Source organism: Anomaloglossus baeobatrachus, chromosome 1, assembly GCF_048569485.1.
Source record: "Anomaloglossus baeobatrachus isolate aAnoBae1 chromosome 1, aAnoBae1.hap1, whole genome shotgun sequence".
NCBI lineage: Eukaryota > Metazoa > Chordata > Amphibia > Anura > Aromobatidae > Anomaloglossus > Anomaloglossus baeobatrachus.
Genome location: NC_134353.1, coordinates 527,973,008 through 527,988,620, shown reverse-complemented (window position 1 = coordinate 527,988,620; position 15,613 = coordinate 527,973,008). Strand labels below are relative to the sequence as shown.

General features: G+C 44.8%; 1 protein-coding gene across 3 annotated transcripts in view; it reads right to left on the bottom strand.

Moving 5' to 3' along the window:
* Positions 1-14,900: 14,900 nt before the first annotated feature.
* MLLT3 (MLLT3 super elongation complex subunit) overlaps positions 14,901-15,613 on the bottom strand; it is a 485,346-nt gene continuing 484,633 nt past the window's right edge. For all 3 annotated transcript variants that reach the window (XM_075316277.1, XM_075316263.1, XM_075316270.1), the window contains exon 12: positions 14,901-15,613. This exon is cut by the window's right edge and continues 608 nt beyond it. The gene's annotated coding sequence lies outside the window, so the exon portion shown is untranslated.

The following is a 15,613-nucleotide window of genomic DNA, read 5'->3' as shown; positions in this document are numbered from 1 at the left end:
GGGCAGCAGCGGCTGAAAAAGGTGGGTGCGACGGCGGCAGGGACAGTGGCGAACGTGGCGGCGGGGACAGTGGCGAACGTGGCGGCAGGGACAGTGGCGGGTGGGGCGATCGGGGACAGCGGTGGGGCTGGCGGTGGCGGGCGGGGTGATCGGCGGCGATCGGAGACAGCGGTGGGGCTAGCGGTGGTGGGCGGGGCGATCGGCGACAGCGGCGGAGCTGGGGCTGGTGGGCGGGGCGATTGGAGACAGCGGTGGGGCTGGCGGTGGCGGGTGGGGCGATCGGAGACAGCGGCGGGGCTGGGGCTGGCGGGGCGATCGGAGACAGCGGCGGGGCTGGCGGTGGCGGGCGTGGGCGATCGGAGACAGCGGCGGGGCTGGCGGTGGCGGGCGTGGGCGATCGGAGACAGCGGTGGGGCTGGCGGTGGCGGGCGGGGCGATCGGAGACAGCGGCGGGGCTGGGGCTGGCGGGGCGATCGGAGACAGCGGCGGGGCTGGCGGTGGCGGGCGTGGGCGATCGGAGACCGCGGCGGGGCTGGCGGGGCGATCGGTGACAGCGGCGGGGCTGGCGGTGGCGGGCGTGGGCGATCGGAGACAGCGGCGGGGCTGGCGGTGGCGGGCGTGGGCGATCGGAGACAGCGGCGGGGCTGGCGGTGGCGGGCGTGGGCGATCGGAGACAGCGGTGGGGCTGGCGGTGGCGGGCGGGGCGATCGGAGACAGCGGCGGGGCTGGGGCTGGCGGGGCGATCGGAGACAGCGGCGGGGCTGGCGGTGGCGGGCGTGGGCGATCGGAGACAGCGGCAGGGTTGGCGGTGGCGGGCAGGGTGATCGGAGACAGCGGCGGGGCTGGCGGTGGCGGGCAGGGCGATCGGAGACAGCGGCGGGGCTGGCGCTGGCGTTTGGAGACAGCGGCGGGGCTGGCGGTGGCGGGCGGGGCGATAGGAGACAGCGGCGGGGCTGGCAGGGCGATCGGGGACAGGGGCGGGCGGCGGGGGCAGCAACTTACGGGCACCCGCAGAGACCGCTCTCCTCGGCTTTCAGGGATGGACACAGGTCACGGGCACCAGATCCACGGTAATTGGAGAGATCGGTCACAAGACCGGTCTCTCCAATCAGAGCTGGGGGCGGGTGAAGCACCGATCACCCAGCTCCAGCCAATGGCCAGTGCTACAGCAGCACTGATCAGGGCTGGATTTCAATGTTCCAGCCATTTTCAATGGCTGGAACATTACAGTGACTGTAATTGGCTGAGCGGCGTTCGTCAGCCAATCACAGCCTCTGTAGGTTCGGGGAGGAGGCACCACCCCTCCTGAGGTCAGGCAGAGGTCCCCTCCTTCCTGAATCTACAGTTTAATTAAACAAATTTCACTCCCCAGGGCTCCGGGACCCCGATTTCGCCATGACGTACTGGGTACGTCATGGGTCGTTTAGCACCATGTCACCATGACGTACCCAGTACGTCAAAGGTCGTTAAGGGGTTAAAAGGACTCAGTCTGCTGTTTTTGACACATAAGCCTGCTTTACATGTTACGATTCAGCATACGATATCGTATGTGATAGTAACCGCCCCCATCGTATGTGCGGCACGTTCAATTTTGTTGAACGTGCCACAAAAACTATTAACCCCCGTCACACGTACTTACCCGTCCATACGACCTCTATGTGGGCGGCGAATGTCCACTTCCTGGAGTGGGAGAGACATTCGGCATCACATCGACGTCACGCGGCAGCTGGCCAACAGAAGCGGAGGGGCGGAGATGAGCGGGACGTAAACATCCCGCCCACCTCCTTCCTTCTGCATTGCTGGCCGGGAGCCGCGGGACGCAGGTAAGATCTGTTCATCGTTCCCGGGGTGTCACACGCTGCGATGTGTGCTACCCCGGGTACGATGAACAACCTGACGTTCAATTCATGAGGAATGAACGACGTACATGCGATGAACGTTTTACCGTTCATTCGCAATCGCACGTAGCTGTTACACACTACAATGTACCTTACGATGCCGGATGTGCGTCACTTACGACGTGACCCCGCCGACACATTGTAAGATATATTGTAGTGTGTAAAGCGGGCTTTAATCTGTGAGCAGCTTGAAGAAGGAAAAGAGACCCTGCTCAGTGATATGTATGGCTGCGTGGTGTAGCTTTTATAAAATCACTGTTTAATTAGCAGGAGATTACCATTAGAGGATTACTTGGCCTGCTGCCAAGTAGTTCAGCAGATGCAGGAGCTCCTTATAACCCTGCTATATATTCAAATCACTGCTAGATCTGTAGCAGAGAAACATTGATTTTATCAAAATCACAGCAAACCGCTCAGTAAGTGACAAATCGCTGGAATCAGGGTCTCTGTCTCTACATTAAGCTACTCCCAGATGGGGTAGCAAAAACATGATGCCGGTTTACTTTAAGGGCTTAAAAATTTGAAAATTGAGACATTTGTTCCATTTTCACTAAAATTCAGATATTTTCACAAATAAAAGGAAAAAAAAAAATTCAACCTAAATTTACCACTAACATGAAGTACAATGTGTCATGAAAAAAACCCCTCAGAATCACGGGACCTGTTGAAGCGCTCCAGAATTAGTAGATCATAAAAGGACTCTGGTCAGAACTGTAAAATTTGGCCTTGTCAGGAAGGTAAAAACAGGCTTTGAATCTTAAGGGGGCTTTACACGCTACGACATCGCTAATGCGAACTCGTTGGGGTCACGGAATTGGTGACGCACATCCGGCCGCATTAGCGATGCCGTTGTGTGTGACACCTATGAGCAATTTTGCATTGTTGCAAAAACATGCAAAATTGCTCATCGGTGACATGGGGGTCCATTCTCAAAAATAGTTATTGCAGCAGTAACGAGGTTGTTCCTTGTTCCTGCGGCACACACATCGCTCCGTGTGACACTGCAGGAACGAGGAAGCTCTCCTTACCTGCCTCCTGGCCGCTATGCGGAAGGAAGGAGGTGGGCAGGATGATACGTCCCGCTCATCTCCGCCCCTCTGCTTCTATTGGGCGGCGGTTCAGTGACGCAGCTGTGACGTCGCTGTGACGCTGAACGAACCGCCCCCTTAGAAAGGAGGCGGTTAGCCGGTCACAGCTACATCGCCGGGCAGGTAACTAGTGTGACGGGTCTGGGCGATGTTGTGCAGCACGGGCAGCGATTTGCCAGTGTCGCACAACACATGGGGGCGGGTACCCACGCTATCGATATCGGTACCAATCTCGCAGCGTGTAAAGCGGCCTTTAGGCTACTTTCTTACATCAGTTTTTTGCCATCAGGCACAATCCATTGTAAAAACTGATGTGACGGATCCGTCGAAAAAAAAACGGATCAGTCGCATCAGTTTTTTCCATCCGTTTCTTCCGTTTTTTGACGGATTCGTTGTGATACGGAGCATGCTCAGTTTAAAACTCTGCAGTGCTTTTTTTGCCACATTACAACGGATCCGGCGCCCATAGGCTTTCTTAATACAACACGCCGGATTGCGCCAGATCTGGCGCGGTCCGTTTTTTTGCTGTTGCCAAAAAACGTTACATGGTGCGTCCTTTCTGGCAGCTGGACAAACAAATTTTGCTGGATACGGCGCACGCCGGATAAAACAAGAGGCCATGTGGCACAAACCGATGCTAATAAAAGTCAATGAGGAAAAAAAACAGATCTGGTGCCGGATCAGTTTTATCGCAATTCACCGGATTGTGCCTGATGGCAAAAAACTGATGTGTGAAAGAAGCTTTAGAATGTTAAGGCCCCGTCACACTAAGCAACATCGCTAGCAACATCGCTGGTAACGAACAACTTTTGTGACGTTGCTAGCGATGTTGCTGTGTGTGACATCCAGCAACAACCTGGCCCCTGCTGTGAGGTCGTTGGTTGTTGCTGAATGTCCTGGGCCATTTTTTAGTTGTTGCTGTCCTGCTGTGAAGCACAGATCGCTGTGTGTGACAGCGAGACAGCAACAACTAATGTGCAGTGAGCAGGGAGCCAGCTTCTGCGGAGGCTGGTAACTAATGTAAACATCGGGTAACCAAGAAGCCCTGTCCTTGGTTACCCGATATTTACCTTTGATACCAGCCTCCGCCGCTCTCACTGCCTGTGCTGCCGGCTCCTGCTCTGTGCACATGTAGCTGCAGCACACATCAGGCAATTAACCCGATGTGTGCTGTAACTAGGAGAGCAAGGAGCCAGTGCTAAGCATTGTGCGCTGCTCCCTGCTCTGTGCACATTTAGCTGCAGCACACATCAGGCAATTAACCCGATGTGTGCTGTAACTAGGAGAGCAAGGAGCCAGCGCTCAGTGTGCGCTGCTCCCTGCTCTGTGCACATTTAGCTGCAGCACACATCAGGCAATTAACCCGATGTGTGCTGTAACTAGGAGAGCAAGGAGCCAGCGCTCAGTGTGCGCTGCTCCCTGCTCTGTGCACATTTAGCTGCAGCACACATCGGGTTAATTAACCTGATGTGTGCTGTAACTAGGAGACTGGGGGCTGGTCACTGGTTGCTGGTGAGCTCACCAGCAACTCGTGTTGCCACACTCCAGCGATCCCTGCCAGGTCAGGTTGCTGGTGGGATCGCTGGAGCGTCGCAGTGTGACAGCTCACCAGCAACCTCCTAGCAACTTACCAGCGATCCCTATCGTTGTTGGGATCGCTGGTAAGTTGCTTAGTGTGACTGGACCTTTAGGGTTGGAAGGGAGCTCCAGGGTCATCCGGTCCAACCTCCTGCTCACAGCAGGATTCGCTAAGATCATCCCACAGAGATATCTGTCCAGTCTTTTTTTGAAGACTTCCATTGAAGGGGAACTCACCACCTCTTGAGGGAGCCCGTTCCACTCATTGATCACCCTCACTGTCAAAAAGTTTTTTTCTAATATCTAATCTAATGTCTCCTCTTAATCAGTTTCATCCCATTGCTTCTAGTCTTTTCTTGTGCAAATCAGAATAGCGCTGATCCCTCTATGGCAGTCATGGTGAACCTTTCACAGGCCGAGCGCCCAAACTGTAGCTCTAAACCCAATTATTTTTCCTAAGTGCCAACCAATCCTATTATGTAAATGATTGATTTTAATCTTACCTTTGCAGTTTTCTCTTCTCTTCTCTTCAGCAGGGGGCATCACGCTCATTCACGCTTACCACACATTGAAGCGGAGTCACTGCCCTTTCCAGACACAGCAGTTGGATTGCTCTTTCTGGAAAAAATTGCGGCATATTAGACAGAGATTTTAGCATGGAATACAATCAGATTTCACCCTGTAATCCCTATCTAAATTTCAAAGTCTGAACATCTTGAAATCCCATAAAGACATACGAATTGCTACCCTCCTCCTTCATTGTGTAGTTATGTCCCCCTTCCTGGGCCACTTCCTGGTAAACATGTCCCCCATCCTGATACATATTTCCTACATTCTGGTATATTTTTCCCCATCATGGCCCCATCCTGGTAAATATTACTCATCCTGGTAAATGTTCTCCCATCCCGGTATGTATCTCATCCTGGTAAATGTACCCCATTCCTGGTAAATGTACCCCCATCCAGGTAAATATACCCCCATCCTGGTAAATGTCCCCCATCCCAACACGTTCCCCAATCCTGGTAAATGTTACCCATCCCGACATGTTCCCCCATCCTAGTAAATGTACCCCATCCTGGCATGTTTTCCCCCATCTTGGCATGTTTTCCCCATCCTGGCACGTATGTTTCCTCCATCCTGGCATGTTTTCCCCATCCTGGCATGTATGTTTTCCTCCATCCTGGCATGCATGTTTTCCTCCATCCTGGCATGTTTTCCCCATCTTGGCATGTTTTCTCCATCCTGGCATGTATGTTTTCCTCCATCCTGGCATGCATGTTTTCTCCATCCTGGCATGTATGTTTCCCCCATCCTGGCATGTATGTTTCCCCCTTCTTGACATGCATGTTTTCTCCATCCTGGCATACATTTTTTCCCCATGCTGGCATGCATGTTTTCCCCATCCTGGCATGCATGTTTCCTCCATCCTGACATGCATGTTTCCTCCATCCTGACATGCATGTTTCCCTCATGCTAGCACTGGCTCCCCCATCCCCACCTTGGCAAAGCCGCACACAAGTTTAAAAAAAACAAAAAAAACAAAAAAAAAACAAAAAACAAACAATAACTCACCTTCCAGCACCTGCTGCACGCTGCTGGCTCCTCAGTTCCCGGGCGGCCAGAAGACGTCGTCATTACGCCGGCGCCCGGCGCGCTTACTGATGCTCCTCCATCTCCTAGGCAACAGACCTGCGGCCTAGGAGAGGAGGAGTGTCAGAGTAAGGCCGGTTTCACACATCCGGCTTTTCGCCGGTTTGCCGGATCCGGCGCTCGCCTGTACAGACAATACAGTACAGTGACAGCGCTGTAACTTCCGGGTCACATGCGCCGGTCACATGACAGCACGTGACCGGCGCTTGTTGCGCTGTCACTGTACTGTAGTCACTGTATGGGAGAGCGGCAAACCGGCGAAAAGCCGGATGTGTGAAACCGGCCTAAGGAGAAATGTCCCTCTGCTCCAACACAACTTTGAACTGCCAGCACGACCGCACCAGCAGTTCAAAGCGGCAGGATGAGATCGCGCGCATGCCGGCAGAAAGGGCTCTGCGTGCCCCGGCTGGCGTGCGTGCCATAGGTTCGCCATCTCTGCTCTATAGTGTGACAGCCCTTGTGATATTTGTAGACCGCTATAAAGTCTCCTCCCAGTCATCTTGTTTGCACGCTAAACATTCCCAAATCCTGTTACCATTCTTCATAGGACATGGTTTGTATACTAGTCACACTTCCCTTAACTTGTTCCAGTTTCTTGTCAACTTTTTTAAAATGTGGAGCCCAGAATTGGAAACAGTATTCTAGAGGAGGTCTGTCCAACGAAGAGTAGAGGGCAATAATTACTTCACGAGCTCTAGACTGTTTGTTAATACATCCCAGAATTGTGTTTGCCTTTTTTGCTGCTGCATCACACTGTTGACTCATGTTCAGTCTGTGGATTTATTAGTATACCCAAGTTTTTTTCACATGTGCTGTTGCTTAGCCCTAATCCTCCCATTTTGTATATGCGTTTTTCATTTTTCTTTCCCAGATGTAGGACTTTGCATTTCTCCCTGTTAAAAACCATTCTGTTAGCCACTGCCCAATGTTTGTTTAGATCTTTTTGAATTCTCTAGTATTAGCTAAGCCTATTAGCTTTGTGTAATCAGCAAATTTAATCAATTTACCCTCAATTCCTTCATCTACATAATTTATAAAGATGTTGAACACCACTGATCCCAGGACAGACCCCTGTGGTACACCACTTGAGATATATTTCCAAATATATGTGCAGTCATTTATGACCACTCTTTGGGTCCAATCACCAAGCTAGTTATGAATCCACCTAATAATTGCCTTGTCCAATCCATACTTAGCATTCTTGTTGAAAAAAATGACCATGAGATATTTTGTCAAATGCTTTGCTGCAGTAAAAATATACTATATCTACTGCATTTCTCTGATCCACCCAATCAGTGATTCTGTCATAGAAGGAAAATTAAGTTACTCTAACATGACTTATTAGTTACAAACCCATGCTGGCTCTGGTTAATCACTTCATTCTCATTCAGGTCCTTGCATAAATGTTTGATAATTTGTTCAAAGATCTTTCCTGGTATATAAGTCAAGCTTACAGGTCTATAGTTCCCTGGGTCCACTTCTTCCCCTTTTTGAAAATAGCGACATTTGATCTTCTCCAATCTTTTGGAACTTCTCCTGTTCTCCAAGAATTTTTAAAGATTATGGAGAGTGGTTCAGAAATTACCTCTGCTATCTCCTTCAGTACCCTGGGGCGTAATTAATCTGGATCTGGAGATTTAAGCAAGGTCTTAAATTTGACAGGCACTTTAAATGCCTGCAGATCGGTGGATGGTCCAAGCTCTGAGACCAAACGAATTTTTCAACAGACACCCAGACAGTACATTGCTCAGCAGACAAAAGTGCATAGCCACTACAACGTCTATTGAAGCTGTACACCGCTCAGTGTGTGTTCCTATCTGCTTAACTGCACACTAATCGGGTGTCTATTGATAACTGACAACCTAAGGATAACCTAATGAACAAAGTCACAACCTAATGACCTAAGACTAACGTCCTACATCAATTCTCACCTCCCACTCCTGTCCCCAAGATTTTTCTCATGCTGCACCACTTTTCTGGAATGTACGGTACTACCACAGACACTGGATATTTCCTAGTACGCCCGGATTTAGGCGTGTCCTAAAAACTATTCTCTATAGACAGGTCTATCACATCACTAATCAACTGATCTTCCTTCCTACATTTAACCGTTTTTATCACCTGTTCTCACACCCTCCATGCACCCAGTAGTACTATTTATCTGGACAGAGAAAGATACCACCTGGTGACCAGTTTATGACGTTTTACATGAATTCACTTATTAATGATAAAGATGACTGGACTATTAAGGATAAGCACTTCTTTTTACCTTGTGTGCCATTGCTACTTTCTTGGAAGTAGTGCTCACTTCTCTTTTTTGAATTGTTGAACTTTGTGATTACTCTGTAATGTCAGATATTGTGGGTACCTATCGCCTCTGATGTATAAAGTGTTGCGGAATATGTTGGCGCTATATAAATAAAATCATTATTATCATAACCCTCATTAAAGGCCTCATTCAGACATCAGGGTTTTTTCATCAATGTGCTTGATATGTCTTTGTTCTGTAATGTGTTTGTCTGTCTCTCCCATTAGTGTGGCATGTTGTTCTTGTATAAAAAATTGTGTGTAAAGTAGTTTCCAAGCTTCTCCTACCATTATAGTAAGTGAACGCAGTGCCTGGAATCCACCTGAAAAGGCAGGGCAAAAGCACCCAATAAAATAAGCAGAATGCATGGAAATGTTACAACGACATTTCTGTGCACTGACTGACAGCCGCTCATCATTAGAACCAGCTGTCAGTCAGTGCGGGGGCACAGTTACAACCGCCTAGAGCGGTGACTGAACCCGCACTGATGCCGCCCCCATGACTAAAACCCAAACACTGCTGGAAGGTTTAAAGTTCTTTTCCTCCTGGCAGCAGGATTTAATGTGCAGGTGCCAGCAGGATTCAAACGCTAATAATCTGCAGATTAACCTCACATTTGCAGGTCAATACCGTCTTTTACACGTGATAGGTTCCCTTTAAAGAGAATCTGTCACCAAGTTTTTTGCTACCCCATTTGAGAACCACATGATATAGAGACAGAGACCCGGATTCCAGCAATGTGTCACTTACTGAGTGGTTTACTGTGATTTTGATAAAATCAATGCTGTTCTCTGCTGCTGATCTCATGAATAAGCTGGACTACCTGGCAGTACGCCAAGTTGTCCTCTAATGATAATCTACTGCTGATTAAACCATTTTATCGAAACTTCACTAAGCAGCTCAGTAAGTGAAACACTGCTGGAATCAGGATATCTGCACCTACATTATGCCGCCTGCAGATTAGGTGGCAAAAGCCTGCTGACTGTTTCCCTTTAAGTATACTGTTTGTTGTTTTGTTTTTATTTTAACCACTTCATGAGTAATTAAAAGACATGACATGCTCATTCTTCAGGCAGCTTCCACTGGGAAGCCATCTGTGATCAATACTTAAAGTATAGAGTGAAAGCTGTCAACGGCGAGCTGCCACCAAAAGTATGACAAAGTATCCACCTCGTGAAATTGACCACTGGTGTTCTTCTGAAGCAGCTTCACAGACAAAAAAAATCTGCAGCGGCATTAGTGTCTAAATGACGCAATGTGCACACACTCTTAGACACTGAGGAAAGGACAGCACTAGAACGCAACAAAGATGGCAAGTGCTGTCTCTTCGTTTTCATTAACCCATTGACTTGAATGACTAGATCAAAACGGACTTCTTTAAAATGTGTTAGGAGGGTTTTCTTGCCTTAGTTAAGGAAATAACATTGCTGCAAGCTTCCTAAACAAAATAGTGTAAGGCTATGTCCGCACGCTGCGTTCTGATTTGACAACAAAAATGCACCCTCTGGCAGACTCTTTACAAATGTAAACACTGCGTTTAACAAAAAAAAAGTGGTAAAAACACATGCGTTTTCGATACGCTTTCCCTGCGTTTCGCAGGGGAAAGAGAGAGAGACAGAGAGAAAAAGAGAGACAGAGAGACACACAGACAGAGAGAGAGAGACAGAGAGAGAGAGAGAGACACAGAGAGACAGACAGAGACACCAACAGACAAAGAAATAGAGAGAGAGACAGACACCGAGAGAGAGAGAGAGAGAGAGAGAGAGAGACACAGACACAGACAGAAAGAGAGAGAGACAGACAGAGACAGAGACCTGCATTTTGTTGACAAGAACGCATCCAAAATGCACCCAAAATGCAGTGCAGACGCTAAGCTAAACATTTTAGTTGCGTTTTGAAGAAGTGACATGCTGCTTTTTTTTATGTAACGATTTTGACAAATATTTGTCAAACAAAATGCTGCTGAAAAAAAAGCAACATGCGCAAGGAAATTGTGTGACTGCTCATAGACTTTGCTGGGGAAGCACAACGCATGCATTCTGTCATTGACATGGTGCAGTTTAAACCGCAACCAAAACGCAAGAAAAACGCAACGTCCGCACACCGCCTTAAGGTGCATTTTGAAAAGGGATTGACAAGTTGATCAATTCTCATTCATAGGGAATCTGTCAGCAGGTTTTTGACACCTCATCTGAGAGCAGCATAATATAGGCAAAGAGACCCTGAATCTAATGATCTCACTTAGATTACTGGGTGCAGCCCTCTGACACAAAATTTTTAAAATTGGCCATCTAGCAGAGCTGACAGAGCTGTCCCATCCACACCAGACTCTCTAAAGAGATTGTACATTGACAGTGAGGTGTCAATCACAGGAAGGGGTGTGTCGTCGGACTGCCATGCGCGTGACATTGTAGTACGGGCAATGATAAAGTTTCTGCAGCACATCCTCTGCATGCTCACATCCCCATGACATGGGGTGCAGTGCTGTGTATTCTTACGCTCCCATATGCAATCCCATCAACAAAACGCTTATAATCAGCCAATGAAAAGAAACCTTTAGACTTTATCTTTAGAATTCACTGTGCTTTAGATATCCTCGTGTAGCATACTAACCTTTCTGGGGTTTTTTCATACCTTCTGTTATATATGTTCTGTGTGTGCCTTACCTTTGAGGTTGTACAAAGAAAAAAAAAAACATATGCTCTGATTTGGCAATAAGACACTATGCTTGAAAGAAAAAAAAAGACCCTATTTTTTCCTTTTCTTCAAATTTCTCAAGATGATTACTTTGTAGTACCACTTTAATGGTTTCATTCTGGCCTTGGAAAGTTAAAAGCTGATGTATGACTAATAGAACCCATATTCACCGTATTAAGTAAATAGCACTGGTGCTCCTGACTTCCTTCTACTTTAGATAAAATAGAAAACATGGATCATTGAGTTGTTGCTTTTATAGGAAACAAAATGAGGAAATTATCCCATAAATTAGCTCACTGATCAAAAAGTTACAAAAGTTATTTATGGGTCAAATAATATAAATGCATTGGTTTAATTACAACAGAATGTACCATGTAGATTGTGCATCAATTAGTTAAAATGATAGATTGTTCAGTAATTCCATACACTTTAACAGAAATGTAAAACCAAGTAACAGTAAAACAAAAACAACCACAAGTCATTTTGAAGTTTTAAGCTTTCCTTGATAGAAATTGCACATTGAGAAGAGGACTATACAACAAACTGTTTCAAGTATGCTTCATGCCAATCATCCTATAGAGTCATAACATTACTGGAAAGTACACTTGTTCATTGGGGAGGAACTGAAATCCTCCTAGGTTAAAAATATACAAGACAGGAAAAATAAAATACAAAATTAACAACTCTTTGGGCTGAAAGAAACTCAAAGAAATAATCTTATTAGAAAACAATAATATGACATTCACACCAATTATACATTAAACAAATAAAAAAAAATTGTAAAATGTGGCACATACCTATTAGGACCTAAAGGAATGAAGATTGCAGCGTAGAAATACAACTGTAGGACTGGAATAGTATGTGCATATACTGCATATCCTTAGAATACACATCAGTCAGGTCATGATCCTTTACCAATAGTGCAGTTATTATGTCATTCAGTGTTGTACAATTCCCATATACATGTACATGGACGTTATATCAAACTACGTGAAGGCTCCCAGGCTTCTAGTAGACATATATGGATACAGTGTTACAAACAGCAGATATAGGCAATTGATGAATCAGGCACCACCGCTTGCATTACTTATGGCAGTACATGTATGTGTACAAAAATGTGTGTGTATTATGTATACACACACCAATATATATTATATATATATATATATATATATATATATATATATGCAAAAAATTCTACAAAGTAAAAGTGCCTTAAAAAGGAACCTGTCAGGTCCAATATGCACCGAGAACCACGAGCAGTACTAGGTGCGGTGCATATTGCTAATCCCTGCCTAACCGTCCCTGTATACACTAGCATAAAGAGATCTTTAGGAAAACTATTTCTGGGCACTTCCGGTCATGTACAGTATGAAGCCGGGTGTACACGTCCCGGCTTCAGAGAGGTCTACTGTGCATAAATGGAAGTGCCCAGCAATCAGAAGCGCGGTCACAGCGAACGCTGGTGACACTACATTGAATAGAATGTTAGTACGCCCCTGTGTGCTACCATGCTAAGAGGGCGGACTAGTTGGGGGATTTAATGCCCTTGGGACTAGTCCCTGCACTCATTAGCATATAAGATCTTTAGAAATACTATTTCTAAAGAGCTCCTTCTCTATGCTAGTGTATACCGGGACTATTAGGCAGGGGTTAGCAATATCCACCCAGAACTGCTCGTGGTTTTGGTTGCATATTGCACCTGACAGGTTCCCTTTAAAAAATAGAAGTATAAAGTGTAAAGAGTTTAATTTTTTTTTTCAATTAATGAAATGTCCAGTGAATAAACAAGAAAAAAAAGTAAATCAAAGAAGCCTTAAAACGCTGATTCCTCTAGGTACACTTGAACGCAGTTTTGATGGATCTCAACAGTGAGAGTGTACCAAACATCTTGAAGAACTAACCACAGATCTTCTGCAGTTGTAGGCTTATGCAAATCCTTCTGTCTTTTTGTGTAATCCCACATAGACTAGATGTTGAGATAAGGGCACTGTGAGGGCCATATCACTTACAGGTTTCCTTGTTCTTCTTTAGGGCACGCTCACACAAGTGTGAAAAACGGACGAGTGCAATGAGAGAAAATCTCGCACTGCACGCTGACCAATGTTAGTCAATGAGGGAGAGCATTAAGTTTCCTGGCCGACCACTGCATCTACGGTCCTCAAAATTGCCCACTTTTTGGTGTCCGCAATGCTGAAGAATTCAAGCAGATACTTATCCATCATGCAATACCATCAGAGAAGCGCATGATTTGCTCCAAATTTATTCTGCAGCAGAACAATGAAACACAACCTATAGATAATGTCATTAAGAATTATTTTTAAGATATAGAAGTAAAAAGTCCTGGAAATGATGATATGGCCCAGACAAGGCCCTAATCTCAACATCAAGCCTGTGTGATTAAGAATCAGAATTATTTGCCAAAATTCAAGATCTATGGTTAGTTCTCCAAGATGTTTGGAAAAAACAAAAACTGTTTTTGAAGGAAAAGAGTGGTCACACCAAATATTGATTGACTGTTTTTGCTCATTCACTTTGCATTTTGTTAACTGTTAAAAACAAACTATTAAAAGTTTTATTTTATAGGCATGCTTACTTTGCAGCATATTTACCATGTGTGTATACATACACAAACACAAGCCACAGAATGCATATAGAGAGGAGTATTATCCTCGGCTTGCAACTGGACTAACTGTTGTGAAATAACTGGATGCAAATCTTTGGCGTAAGCCTTACATATCTTCAATGTAAACAGCGGCTGGGAATGTACACATTATATATATATATATATATATATATATATATATATATATATATATATATATATATATATATATATATATATATATATATATATATATATATATATATATATATATATATATATATACACATATATATATATATATATATATACATATATATATATATATATATATATATATATGTATATATATATGTATATAATACTACAGTGGGTTTTTAGAAAAGAGTGAGCGAGTATAGCCCATGTTCTAAGAAACCCTGACATAGGAAACATGGCAGACATTGCACTATAATATCGCATAAATGGGGAGCTTGTAGGTCTAAACCATGTCCAAAAATCATCTTCCGCAATGTATCAGTTGGAATGGGAAAATTAAGATTTTGGTTTAGAGTAAACAGACCATGTGAAACCAAATTACAATTAAAATGCCATTCATAGCACAGAACAGTACGTCTGATGGTGGTAATGAAATCTGTTCTTCAAGATTAGTAAATGAGCAATAATTAAAAAGTTCCAGTCAACATTCCAGAATCTACTCTATCGGTAAGCAGAGTTTGTGAATGGTAATGTACGGATCATGTAGCTAGCTGCTATGGGATTTTGCATAATTTCATCACAACCTGTGCAACAGGTTTCATAAATGCCCTATCTGGTCACTGCACATCCCAAGAGTAAAGAGTTCAATTTTTTATCTCTTCCAAAAGGAAGCAGAAGTCAGAGCCTTTCCACGAAAGAAAAGAAAATCCTAATAATGGAGCAAATCATTTGGGACAAGTAATGTGGGGACTAAAACGAAAAAAAAAAAAAAAAAAGAGACTGATATGTTTCCGTAATATAAGACATGATACATATGTAAACCATACAAAGGGTATCCTGACATCACTTCAAAAAACTGACCCCAATACAAATTACTGTATATTTTTATGGAAAAAGAATTTAATTTCCAAATAAAAAAAAGTTGACATTAGTGATCAACCAATCGGTGAACATAAAAAAACCTAAAATATCAAATGCCATTTTGTTCATGGTAAGCAATATTTAATGTAACTGTCAGACAAAGACAGGGAAGATTTTGTAATAAATAGCCCGAAATAAAGAAATCTCTACATCAATAGTATATGGCAGGACAAAGTCCTTTTCAACAAGGAATCTGAAGACTGCCTTCACTTTTTGAAGAGCGGTGTACAGTGCAGACTAAAATATATATACACACACGCGCACATACATATATAGTCTGCACATATATATATATAATTTAAATAGGGAAATAGTTTTAACATGATAACATGAAAGAGAAAACATTGAGAAGGACACGCGCACAATGAATTGAATGGACAAGCATTGCCAGACTCAGAACAGCCCAAAGCCTATTTTTTTTATCAGGACATCCAACTTTTGTATCCAGTAAGGCTGCAAGTCACTTAACACATTTGGGGCATTTGACGAAGATCCTTACAATGATGTCATGGAATCAAGCAAGGATGAAAGTAAAATTGAGCTTGGTCCACTTCTGGGTCTACTTGTGATGAGCTTTACTTAAAGAAGTAAAAAAAGAAAAGTATTTGCTGTGTGAGCGGAGAAATGTTCTGGTGATAAGTCATTAATTCTCTGATGGCAGTCTTGCTCA